Below are 14,206 nucleotides of genomic sequence, written 5' to 3'. Positions count from 1 at the left end.
TAACTTCACAAAGTCATTCTGCTCCCATCTGCAGCACTAAAATTAATGATTCCCTCTGCAACATCTGTTTAATTAACTATCGGCACCATAGAAGAGGCGTGCAAATACCCCAGTGACTAAATCAGGCCCAAATTAGGGAAATACGATGTTAAATTGTATCAGGGAGAAGCCGAGTTTATCCTTCTGAGCACTGGCATTCATTATCTTGTAGCCATCCCATGCATCTTCATAATGAAGTAGTGTCAGCAGTGCCTGGCTGTAAAGTTCTCATTTAGGGACTGCATGGGTCCCTCTAGTGATGCACCGGAGGGGATTAAGGAAGAGGGACCTGGAGAGCCCAGGGGTAGCACATCATCCCATCATCTTTGTTCCTGAAAAGAGTAATGGGGTTTCAATTGAGCATGTGCAGGCTGAGGAATTCTGGGAAATAGCAGTAGTGTAGAGAAAGTGGCATTTTTGAGTCATTTCCATTAGTAGTGCTCCATCTTCTCTGAATCCTTTTAGCTCCATTTGCATAACTATTTGCATTGATCTGCATAAGCAAGAAACTTGTCTGGCTACTTCAGACACATTGGAGAATCTCTGTAGTTTACATTTCTGAGAGAAGTCATTTAACAACAATCTGTAAAGAACCTACTGAATTGAAAACAGTACTAGGCACCAGAGAAAGGCAAATTAGATGCAGACCTTGCTCACCAAGAATTTACACCAGACAGAGGACACTGTAAACATTAGTATAAGCATGTGTGTACTCATTTGTGCATATCCAAATAAAATTAACTAACACTATGCTAGTTCTGAAAATGAGAATGAATAAGCTGAATACGATCCCTATTTTTACAGAGGTTAGCTTCTAATCTGTCTACACATGACAGCAATTAGAATACCAATTCAAATATAATGGATAAAGCAAGCAATATTATAAGAGAAATATAGATAGGCTGTTGTAAGAATTCAGAAGAGAGGGCATTACGTTTAATTTGGGAGATGCTATAAAAGAAAGTTCAGAGAGTAGATGTTCCATTAGCTGCTTATTGAAGGATTGTAGAATTTGCACATGCATCTATTTGGAGAAAGAGCAATTTAGAGGTAGATCAAGGCGGAAAACCATTGGGAGTAGTGAATCATGTCATTTTGTGGATATAAAGAATGCTTGAGAAGAGAAGTTTCTACTTTCCCCTGCCTGCATATTCTCTGGTCTGAAATTGACCTAAAATAATGAGAGCTGGCCAGGTAGTACTAAGGAGAACTTTATAACCTATAGATGCCTGATATCTCCGTCCTTTGAGTATGCCACCCTCTACTGACAAGAGCACCTGGCCTCCCTACTTATACCTGACAGTATGAACAGTCTGTTTGTCTGACTGACATTCTCTCTCAGACCCTGGTCCTCAGGTTCTGCTTTCACTCTACACCAGACTTTGAACTTGAAACACAGCTTAACTCGTTGGTTGCTAATACCCAATCTCAGGGCCTGCCTGACTAAAATTCACACATGACTCTCTTAAATGATAGTATTCAGATTTGGATGCAATTTTCTCCATGTTAATTACTTGGCCAACACAGAGGATGATGATCAATACCACTTCTTAAACTTTAGTTGATTCTGAAGTGTATTCTTCCACCCCGGAGGAAGACCTACTGAAAACAAGATTTGAAATGTGAAAGGGGAAACACTCTTTTTGGCCACATATTAAGTGTGGATCAGAAGAAAACAAGATCAGCAAAAAAGGAATTGAGACAGTTGGGAATTGAAGGTCAGGCCTATAGCTCTTAGGAAAATAATACCTGTCCATTGCACAGACAGCCCAGGAGGCAGTGATGTGTTTGACTGGACACCAGGAAGACATAAATCTGGCAGCTGATTCAACAAATTTTCCACTTTGTAGGGTTTTTGTTGTTGTTGTTGTTGTTGCTATGGTGACAAATGTGGTGTGAAATTGCAAGTTTGCAAACTGTACAGTCAGGGAACTCCTGAAACCAAGGGCTTGGCAAAGCCACAAGATGTGAGGGAAGCAGGGGAAACAGAAGAGGAAAGAGTGGTCCAAAAATTATCATGTTACTGCACAGGAATATCCTCATGACCTTCCCTCTCTACAACTGCTGCTAGTTCCTACATCCAAGTGGCCATGTGAGACTGAATATTAGACGCCAAGTGCACACATGTGTTAGGTAAGTCATATGCACAAAATGAAGAATGTCACAAAATTTTCCAAGTTAATTTTTTAAATGAATTTCTGAAATCTGACAGCTCTTAGCAATTAAAAAAGGTCCTAATGAATTAACATCATTTCATGTTGTGAGTTGTGATGTTGTTTAGTTTTCTGTTGCAGGCAACAGGAGATCTTTTTCCTTCTCTCTCGCTTTTTTTGCTCATTCTCCTGCTCTACAAAACATTGTAGTTCCATGACTCAGTGTGAACATATATTCCACCGAAATGGGTCAAGAGGCAGAGAGTTTTGGTGAGTAGGCATCTGGGCTCTAATATTAACAGACTTGGACTTTGGACTACAATCTTGGTTCTGTTGCTTATTCACGATATAAATTTAAGCAGTTGATCTGATCTCGTTAAACTTCAGGTTTTGGTAGTTTTGTTTGTTTGTTTAATTGGAAAAAGAATGAAAAAAAGTACACACTTCATGGCATTATTGTGAGTATTAAAGGAAATAAGAGTCACAAAACACTGAGTAGGGTTTGTCATATGATGAACCCTCAATAATTTTAGTTATTATGGTTACTATTGGCTAACTTCTGGTATGATTTTTAAGGGGTGTGATTGTTGACTTTCTTTTTTAAATTAAATGAAAATTAAGCCTCATTACGCTTCACGGGAAAAAGAGTAAAAAGAGAGAAAATGGTTAAAAAGGGTTTTATTTTACCTCATTTGCAGTCATGAATAAATGCAACTCTTCAAAGTAGGGGTGCACCAGGAGTGATAATCCTTCCAGATGATGGAAGGAAGTCCAGAATAGCAGATAAAAATAATTTCCAGCTCCAACAGGGCTACCTAGAAAAGGTGTGTGCATTAAAAAGTGTCAGGAAGATATCCATAGAAGAAAACAGGGCACAGCCTTGAACAATCTAGAAAGCTTCCTTAGAACTTCAGGTACTGAGGCAGATATTTGACCTCACGGCAATCTATCTACAGGCAAGTTTCAGGAAAAGCTCAGAGCAGAAACTTGTGTTTCTACAAACTGTGTACAGAAATACAAAAAACAAAAAACAAAACAAAAAAAAACCATGACACAATGCTTCTCTGAGAGTGACAAACATGGGTCTAGTCCTAGAAGGTAAACATAGGAATAAACACATAACACCAAATTCTAAAAGGGGATAAAAATGTCTAACTGTTGAAAATGTTCCAGAAATATTGAAAATATGTTGTACAAGTGCATACATTATGAAGTAAAAGTCATATTTCTATTTTATATGACTGTGAAAGATAGAAGTAGAAAACAAAATCATAGAAAAGCTATGAGTGCAACAATCGCACTGTCTTACAAGGGGATCTTCTTCTTTGACCATGTCCAAGGACATTGGGATTTCCAGTAATGTTTGTCACACAATTTCTGTTGAATGTTAGGCTAGTGATGTATAAAGACTTGGACTCATTATAGAACTCAAAGTGGTCTTTTTACTAGCACTTTAAAGTACTCAAAGGGGGTTTCCTCTGAAGAATAGGGCAAAAACTGAAGTTGGGGCATGAAGTCAGGTGTGGACTCACAGAAACTCTGGCTTGACATTGATTTCCAGTGTGCTAGACTTAAGCTCTTTAACTTCTTCTAATAGAGGGTGAGGGTGAGTCCAAAGTCTGCAGTCACCTGCATATTTTATGGTTCCCTGTACGTTATATTAGAACAAGATATATTCTTGAAATCCTATATTTTAAGTATTTTCATTTTAAATTTTTATACAAAAATTTCTTTGAAACTCAAGTTATATAAACATGATTTTTTTTTACAAAAAGCCATTTATATCAATATAACCATTTCCCTAAAAGTTTATCTATATAAGATTTAGAACTTAGGTGTAGCAAACCACCATGACACATGTATACCTATGTAACAAACCTGCACATTCTGCACAGGTATCCCAGAACTTAGAGTAAAATAAAAAATAATAATAAAAGGCAAAAAATCCTTTTTATTTCCCTTTAAACCATTAAAACAATTTTTATCTTTAAAAACAAACAACAATAATAACAACAAAAAGATTTAGAACTTACACCCAAAGTGCACAATGCAATGAAATTGATGCCATTATATAGACACATTTTTAATTAACTCAAGTTTATTTACTTATTTTTTTATGAACAGCTTTTTAAAAATACACTCAGAGAACTCCGTGACTTTAGAAACAAATTGATTTGTGTAAATTTTCATCTCAATGAAGGCAAGATGGTCTTTCTCTCCCCCTTTCGTCTCTGCCTCACCAGTGTTCCCTTTATAATAGACCCTGATTTTTGCTTGAGATTATGAAGGCTGCAGTCCTGGATTGATAAGTAATACAGAACCAGAGAAATGGCAGATAAATCTTAGGAAAAAAAAGTCACCATGAAGGGACTGCATAATTTTCTTGCTCTTGTTTCTCAACTTTTGAAAGGCAGGAACATAAGAAGCTAGGTATCAGGGAAAGAGGGCTAGCTTTCTTCACCTTGATGGGCCCTAAGTCAGTAAAACAGGAGGTAAACAGCATTACCGGGGCAAACAGCATACATCAGTGTAAGAATCCTATCCAGATGTAGAATAGACCTAGGCCAATGGCCATGGATATTATTAAATTAAGAGAAGACACAGAAAAATCTATTTGAAGATAAACATGAAAGGTTCAAACCAGGCAGAGGTTCGAAAGCTGAGAAGAGTGTTATACTGTCCTTGGAGAGATGTTAAATAGTAGCGGTCCTATAAAGTAATGGTAACCTTAAACTTCAGAAAACAAGAAGTTCTATTTGAATTACTTCCACTGGTATTCTCCTTCTTATTGGCTCTATTTACTTAGCAACATACAAAGCAATGACTATGATTTCGACCATGTGAAAGATTGGTCTTGGAAGCCTATGCAGGAATTGTCATTGAGAAACATGCTTTTGGAAATGGGGTGTTTTGGTTTGTATTTTGCTTACTTGTGTTGATTTCCCCTTAGAACAAGACATGGATCTTAATTATTGTCTTGTTAACATATGAGTTTAGTGAGAGAAAACCGAAATATCACCAAGAAGTGGGAAGAACTCTGATCAAATTCTGCCTTCCTTCCTTCCTCCCTTTCTTTTTTTATTATGTTTTTTACTTTTAAAAAATTTTCTTGAGTCAGGGTCTCACTCTGTCACGCAGACTGGAGTGCAGTGGTGCAATCACAGCTCACTGCAGTCTGGACCTACTTGGGCTCTAGCAATCCTCCCACTTCAGTCCCTGGAGTAGCTGGGACTACAGGTGAGTGCCATCACACCTGGTTAATTTTTTGTAGAAACAACGTTTTGCCATGTCACCCAGGCTGGTCTTGAACTCCTGGGCTCAAGCGAGGCACCCTCCTCGGCATCCTAAAGTGCTGGGATTACAGGCGTGAGCCATTGTGCCCAGTCAAGTATTTCTACTAAAGAGATTTTAGCCAGAAGATTAGAAGCTATTGAGTTTCAGTGTCACATTGAAGCACTGAATGTAATGGATAAATATTTTAAAATGCTGGCATCATTGTAAGGCTTAATGTGTGTTTAGGAATAGGTATTTTGGTCATGTTTGTGTTTAAGATCAAGATCCCAATTATCATGAGCTACTGCTAACAGGCAAGGTTTTTTGAGAAAACTTGTAGCTAATATACCTAAATTTTATTTAAGATCTACTCACCCCATAGTTGCTAATTAATAATGAATGGGAAATAAATGACTTTTGGTATCAGCTTACTTTTAAGACTTAATGGTCACAAAAAGACATTGCAATCACTTACTAACTTCTATTTTAATTGCTGTTTCAATAATTTCAGCAGTTTAAACTTCATTTAAGAGAGGAAAAATGAGCCAATGGGGTTTTACATATCTTCTGTGATTGATGCAACATTCAGACAAGGAGATACTAAGACATTTAGTACGTGTCCGGGACATCGACCTTATACACATGATCTCATTTAATCTTCACTCTATTTATTAGGCATGATTTTCTTTTTTACAGATGAGAAAACAGAGGCACACAGTATTAGTCTAAATTACTTGGCTAGTAAATAGAACCAAATTTGTATTAATCCCAATTCTTAGCTCTTATCTACCATACAATGCTACCTGATATAATAATTTATTGAGTAAGTGATATTAAGTAAATAAATAACCTTTATTAAGTAAGTAAACAAGCCTAAAATTTGATACATCTATTTAATAAAACCATTAAACAAAAAGTATTAGACAGCATTTTCCAGTACCAGCACTAGACTAGGAATACAGAAATCTGAGCTGCTGTCAACACTGAGTACCTTTGATAAATATAACTATCTCCATTGACCTCAGTTTCCCTATAAATGAGAAGATGCTCTAGATAAACTCTGATGCACAACATCTGGTTGGCAAAAAATTAGTACCTTATAGAACTTGAGAGGCTTGACTTCCACCTGAAGAACCCTAAGTTGGGATTGGGTTTTACTTATGAAACCATGGATTGCTCACATGCTGGTACTAGAACCCTCTTTGACTGGTTATTCAGCTATTCCAGAAATCTGCATTTAATGTCCCATCATGTCATGTGTACTGTTTAAGGGTAGGAATCTCATCAGTACCTTTTTTCTCTAATAGAATTTCAGAGTTAATACACAAATATCTGTTAAATGAAGGCTTGACTGTGAAATGTGCTGTTTTTATGGAGCTCCATTAATAACCACTTGTGTACCAAAAATCTACATTTCATATAATATAATGGGTGCTATTTCATAATCCAGGCTTCAGATATTCTAATTGGACTTTCTATAGATTATGTGAATTATGAAGAGTTGTAAGCTTGACTATATGTTTAATTACTCCAAAGACTGTGGTTACCAAAATATGCTTGAGTTTGTTTATACCAGGAATGACAAATATGTGATACATTGGTCTCTGCTGTCCCACCTGTGCCTATAGTGGACATTGTTACTGGGTCATGGTGCATATGCATTATCACAGTTCCTGGTACTCAGTAAAGAACTTCAAGCTTTTCACTACCTGTTGTTTAGAAATAGCACATAAATTGACATATACTTGCCTTTACTAGTCTAACATGAAAAAAAAATAACCCACATTTGACTGCAGCCACAATACTGGACCAGAAGTCCTTTCTTCTTAAGGCGTCACTTTTAATAAGCATAAGAATCAGGGTATTAGACTCTTATCTCTTCCAAAGAACTGCATGAAATACCTGGAAAGTCACTATGAAGAATATACAGGAGTTAAGTATCTGTCCACAGCTTGAAATTTGCTATTGGTCTTGTTTAAGCCATTGGAGACATTTTTCTTCCTGGTGGGAATTATAAACCTGGCACATACCAGGGGAGTCATAAAATCCTCTCTCCTATCTTTAATCAATCATGACTAGTATATCTACCATACATTCTGCAAGTTTAAAATAGAATAAAGTCACATTATAATCTTTCTCTCAGCAGCTAGACTGCCTTTCAGCACAATGACCCACACTCTATGGCTGTATTAACAGATACCATCTATTCTTTAATGGAGCTCAACCATGGGGATTAGCTACCTGTAATGCAGTTTGGGCTGTCAAGCACTCTACCAAACTGCTAACACATTACAAGTTATAGGCATCAATTCTTTCTAAGTGAAAAGGCATTTCACATTCAAAACACTTCAAACCTAATAACGGGAAATTATCATGATGGATCCCCTTCAGCTGCCGAAAGGTAAAGAGATGGTGAGAAAAAAGACAGGCACCCAATCAAAAAATTCATATCAATTCTTTTTGATCTACCTGGGGCAGATTAAACCCGAGTAGTGGATAAGGCTGTCAAAAGGATTGCAGAAGCTCAGCTGTGGATCAGAAATGTTTCTGTTTGATGGGAGGAGGAAAATTCTAATAAAATAGAAATAAAATCCAACAAAAGGGAGATCCCAGAGTGGCCTGGGCAGTCCAGGAAGGCCGGGTAACATACATCACACTTAATTGCTCTCATGTTCAGTGTTGCACCAGGACATTGAAAACACTCAAGAGAATCTGACCTGGAGCAGAATCTTGGAAGAGAGATCCACAAAAGCAAGGGAAGCTGAAATGTTTTCTCCCCTATTCCATTCCATAGGCCCTTCTAACTATGGTGAGGCTGTCAGTTGGTCAGAAGCTTCCATTGACTTCAGAGTCTGGCAGGAGTCAGAGATGCTTATATTACCCCATATTTGGACTGTGTGCCAAAATTAAGTGTCATCCTGCTGTTACTTCCACGTGACTCAGTCACATTCATTCCATCATTCATTCACTGTTAAATTCACTTACACAATTAGGTATCCAACTTTTGTTCTATGTTCGTGAATTCACTGGATGACATGGAGGAAAGTTTAAGAGGCTTTCATGAAAACCAAAGGAATATAAAACACACCTGAACAAAACTAAACTATTACTTTCCTGTCTCACCACCTCAAAGATAGAATAATGTTTGTCATATTTCACCGTTAAAAAATCTTCCAGTTCAGGTCTGGCAAATACATTTCAACTATTCAGTTGAAGGGTTGGGTTGAGAAGGATGCTGAGGCCCAATCTGTGCTTACTGAGAAAGGGAGTTGGAACTCACTCCGATGTCTACGGAGGGAAGAAAGAAAGGCATGGAGTACTCCTGCTGACTCTTTGCCATCTCTTTGCCATCTCTAACCTAATTAGATTTCCATTTTCAGTTCCCTTCCTTTTAAACCTTTTTTTAAAACCACTACCAACTTTATATCCCATCATTTGATGGCTGGATGACCTCGAGCAAGTGATTTAACCAATTTTAGTTTCACTTTTCAGAATATTTAAAATGGAGCTGTAGCACAATGCCTTTTTCTGTTTTTTGTTTGTTTTTTTCTTTTTTTTCAAAAATATATTTATTCAGTACTTTCCAGGCACTTACAGTTCTTATGGAAATAAGAACATGTTCCATAGACAAAGTCCACAACCTCATGGAGAGGGACTGACGGTAGTCAAAATAATTACACTAATATATAATGTCTAATTAGATTCTCGGTTAATTAAATTCTAGCTAAGTGCTGCAAAGGAAAAACACATGTAATAAAAAAGTCATACAAAAAAGAAACTCATTATTATCTGGGATGGGGCAGAGGGATGGCATTGAGAAAGTTTTCCTGGAGCAAATAATGTTTAAACAGATTTGAAAGACATATAGGCATTAATTAGGCAAAGAAGCTGAAGGAACAGCATGTGCAAAAGCCCTGAGGTGGGAAGGAGAATGACATTTTTAAGAAATAAAGATTGGCACAGCTAGAGGCTAGAGAAGAAGGGAAAGGTGGTGTGAGGTGAGGCGCTGGATCATGTAGGGCATCCCAGGGCATGTTGAAGATTTTGCTTTTTATTCTAGTAACAATTGGAAAGCATTAAAGGATCATAAGCAGGGGAGAGCTATGGTCAGATATACATGTTGAAAAGATCACTCTCACAGGATTAGAAAGATCTTATCGGGAAAGGCAAGAAGGGAAGCAGCAGGAGACAGTATTAAGTTTGTTTGCTCATTTGTTTGCTTGTTTTCTCTAGTAGTATGGGGAGAAATGACAAGGTTATATTGTCATTTTGATTAGACAAGCAGTTGGGCTTAAGGGTAAAAATTGGTATGAAAATTGATGCCCAAGATGAGTCACAAAAGGACCAGGTTTAAGATTTTAACATATTGAAAAAAATTAACATTTATTTTACTTACTCTAAGCATGACATTATGCTATGCTGTGAACCATCCAAATTCTGGTCTTACTTAATTCTTATAAATGCTGTATCAAGTAGTCATTATTATAATATTCAGTTTATAAGAAGGGGGAAAAAAGGCTCAAAAATACCCTGTGGAAAGAAGAGAAGATCAGGCCTATGCTTTGGGAGATAGAGAGAATTAAAACCAAAACAATAGCAGAACTGCAGCCCTGCTCCAGTCTCCTAATTCTGGAGGATGCATCTCCACCCAGTCACTCTGGAACGGATCCTCCCTGCTCACACCCTCTGCTCTTTATCAATGCCTGCACATCCTCATATCCTCTGAGCCATCGTGTCTGCCCGGCTACCTGAATCCCCATGCTTATATGCTAGTCCAGCTTCCAGAAGGAGACAATGTAGGTGAGGAAACAGACAGGAGGGATGGGGTTAATTTTTCTTAGAACTCGTTTTCTGAAAATCCCCAGGACTGGAACACTGGTTCCGTTTATTTTGCGATTCATCCAGAAGCCTGAAGGGAAGGACATATTTTCACCCCTGTCAAAAAAGGGCTGAGGAAACCAGGGCTATGTAACCGAGTGAGAGGATACAGTTTAGGAGCCTCTGTTAAGACTGTCTCATTAGTCATACAGCATTTGCACATTGATGACTGAAGGCAGAATATGACCTTAATTACATTATTATGCTAAACATAATGCTTTCCTTGAGGGCCAGGGGACAAATGGGGAGGAATGGACTCAGCATCTTTCAGCCAAGGATGGAAAATACCAAGATATTTTATGACAGATAATTAAGAGAGAGGTGGCTAGGGAAGGGAGGAGGGAGGCATGGAAAAGGAAAACAAATCATATATCTTGAGTGTATTTTGTTTCCAGGAACTAAGGAACTGAGTTATGTATATGTATATATTTTATACAAAATAGTAATGATACCAGTGAATTTGTATTACAAATAGCTAATAAAACACAAGAATAAATATGTGTATCCTAATTCTTTGGAGTTTTCAAAGCACTTTGACACAGGAAATGCACTATAGTGTTATGGTTTAAGGAGGCTAGTAAAGCACACATTTTTCTTTCCCATAGGTTCAGAAATAACAGACAAATAGTCCCAAAAGCCAGATAGGACGCAAAATAGAACTTCCTTGTTGTTAAAGCAGTATTGCAGAATGTGTTTTGGGTCTGGGGCTGTTATCAGGCTTCCTACTAAAGTGTATATCCCCACACTCTACCATCAACCACCTAAGTTCAAGAAGAGGGGCTGGAGACAGGGCAGTTAACTCATAGGGAGCCGGCAGGCATGATCTTCCAAAGAGCTCCTTCTATATGGAGATCCTTTCTTCAACTCATTACTCCACTGTGATTCCTTCTGTGGGGAGAAGCCAGCTGGGAGAAGGCGCCTGAAGTGCTTCAGAAAACAGAAGTTCCGTCAGGAAAATGTCAAGATATGAGAATAAGGTTCTTGTGATCACGCTGCAAAGTTCAAAAAGCAGGGACTTTAGAGAAGAACAGACAAGGCACTTATTAGGTTGTTTCCTACATTCCCTAAACAAATCAGTAGTCCTCACTCCTGTTTATAAATAAGGAATGCTGTTTTCATTGAAAATTTTGATGTTGTGTGCATCATGGAAGCTTTTTATTAATTTAGATGTTTAATCTTTTTATTTTGAAACTATATCAACATATTATTATATAAAATATAATTTATCTTTATTACTTTTTGTTGCACTAGCATACTACCTGCACATATGAAGTGTTCAGCAAATGTTCTTGAGCATATTGAATTGTGTAATAAAAATGATTCCTATACACAAGGATCTATCAATATAAAATGAGACAGTGTTTTGCAAAGAATGGTGTGAATTTAATATGTAGCAAATGAACTACTGGAAGTATTCCAAGTGATTTGAGGTGATATATTTTAAATATTTATAAATGTAAATAATATTTTAAAATTTTGATAGTCATTGTGATAAGATTTCACATATGTACATATATATGCTTATAATGCAATATGTGCATATAGATAATTACATCAAATTTTTAATTTAGCAGATGAGACTAAGAATGAGGCTTAAAGAGAAAAATGTTTTTAAAAGTTAGTAAATGTAAAGAGACAATCAGGTCAATAAGCTATGGACAGCACACAGGTTGGGTAAAATATCTAAAACAAATGCACAGATAACTGAAACTTGGGGAGCTCCACAATAAACACAAACACTTTAAGGTCAAACTGAAAAAATTATAATAAGTACTCTACTAGATGCAGAAAACATGAGCAGCAATAATTGAGAAAAAGGGGAAATTAATAGTAACAGGTAGGGATTTGGGAAGACTGTAAGGAGGAAACAATTATTAAACTAGTCCTTGAAGGTTGAAAAGAATGTCAAGATACAGATTTGAGGCCATTCTCTAAAAATGTTAAGTCCAAACTGCAAGCTGCATTTTATTCTGGGGTCTAATTCTGTTTCACTCAGCTGGCCATATCTCTATGCCATTCACTAAAAGCTGGATACGTTTCTAATCCCCATGAAGAATTATTTGTGTTGCAGTTTAAGGTCACAGAGTTGATGACAATAATTTCCCACCTCTCTTTTAATATTGCCTGACTGTCTTCTAAATGTTTATGATGCATTTATAGCTAAGAACTCAATTAAGGGTGTTCATACCCCACACAAGTGTGATCAGCAGCACCTGGAAACAATAACAGTGCCTCCCCCCACATACACCCTATTTCTTGTAAATTTTATGTCACAAAATGAAAGTCAGTTACAGATCCCTTAAATGGGGGTTGTAATGGGAGGAAGAAGCAAGAGAGCTCTATCTGGGCTGAAGAAGATAAGCTGCATAAATCAGCACACCTTGCAGCTGAACATTTCTTTAAATAGCTGAACAGGAAAAGAACATGCTTGTTCTGTTAATATCAGCATCACTCCCTCCTGTCTTTAGTGGAAACCAGCCCGAGATGTTGGGTGGGGAAAATGCCACTATCTCGTGCTGAGGTGCTATGCATCCAGCCATGATTGTGCATCTGTTAATGTTGCTGTATTGAAATTGTCCCTGGGGCAGAACTTTTCCCAGAGTATTGTTGGAATCACTCTCCCCTATATTCCTATTTCATCCAAATTTATGCATTTCGCATTTCAGTCTAATAGGTTTTCTTTCTCTCACCTGACGACTCTGAGTTGACAAAATCTGAGGGTTGGTTTTTTTTCAGTGGGAATATGCAAAGCCACACCTGGATAAGGCCGTAACTGTCTCAGTTTTAAAACGTTTTCCCCTACGCCTATAGATCCTACATAAAGTTTTAATTTAATTTATATGTTATTTTATTTAACATACAAGAAATTTGTTGCAGAAAGCAAAATACAAGATATATCTCAGCAAGAAGAAAAACAAACAGTCAAAATCACACAAACCAAAGATAATAGTTTTGGTGTGAAGATATCCATATTTACAATGCCTTGTGTAAAACACCCTATGGTTGGATGTGTTCCAGAATTTGTTTACATTTTAGAAAGTTAATTTGGACTGTGTTCATTATATGGCACATCACCAGCAGCAGATTCTGGGGAAGAATTAGTGAAAATGATGAATATTCACATTCTGTGGGACCAAAGTTTATAAATAAATTCATGTCAGTTCAGGTTAGATTTTGTGGTCAAATGTGTTTGGCAACAAATATAAAAAATACATTTAATTTTTGGAGTGCTTTGGATTTGCAAATTGAACATTGATGCTCATACTATTACTATTCTCTAAACTGCTTTTCTGCATAATAAGTGTATTATGAACAGCTTTTAATGTGAAAGAAATATACATCTCCATCACTGAATATTAAATTTTTACTGCTAAAATTTAATACATACATATTTTTAAATGCAAATTATACAGAAATGCAAAACAAAGATGCTAAGTACCATTTCATACCACCTCCAGAGACAATCACTATTAGCCAGTATATGCCCTTCTTAGCCCTCATTTTATTCCTATACAATGTTATAGAAAGTTATTTATTTAAAATATTAGAATAATAATACACATGCCATTCTGAAGTCTTGTTTCTCCTGGTAATATATTTTAGAAATACTTTCATGTTATTAATAAAGATCATCTTCATTCTTATGAATGACTTCAAAATAGTAAATTTAATGGGTGGATTTTCTCCCTCCCTCCTCTCTTTTCATTCCATTCTTCTTCTGACAATTATTTATTGTTTCTAACACTGTTATAACTGCTAGGAATGAAGAGAGAATAAATCTGACCATTCCTGAATTTAGCATACATAGGTTATGAAGGAGAGAAAGACAATGAACAAGACACAAAAGCACAGTATATAGTACA

The sequence above is a fragment of the Pongo abelii genome, chromosome 13 (genome assembly GCF_028885655.2).
Source record: "Pongo abelii isolate AG06213 chromosome 13, NHGRI_mPonAbe1-v2.0_pri, whole genome shotgun sequence".
NCBI classification, from domain to species: domain Eukaryota; kingdom Metazoa; phylum Chordata; class Mammalia; order Primates; family Hominidae; genus Pongo; species Pongo abelii.
The sequence above is the reverse complement of the archived record's forward strand: the minus strand, read 5'-3'. Positions refer to the sequence as shown.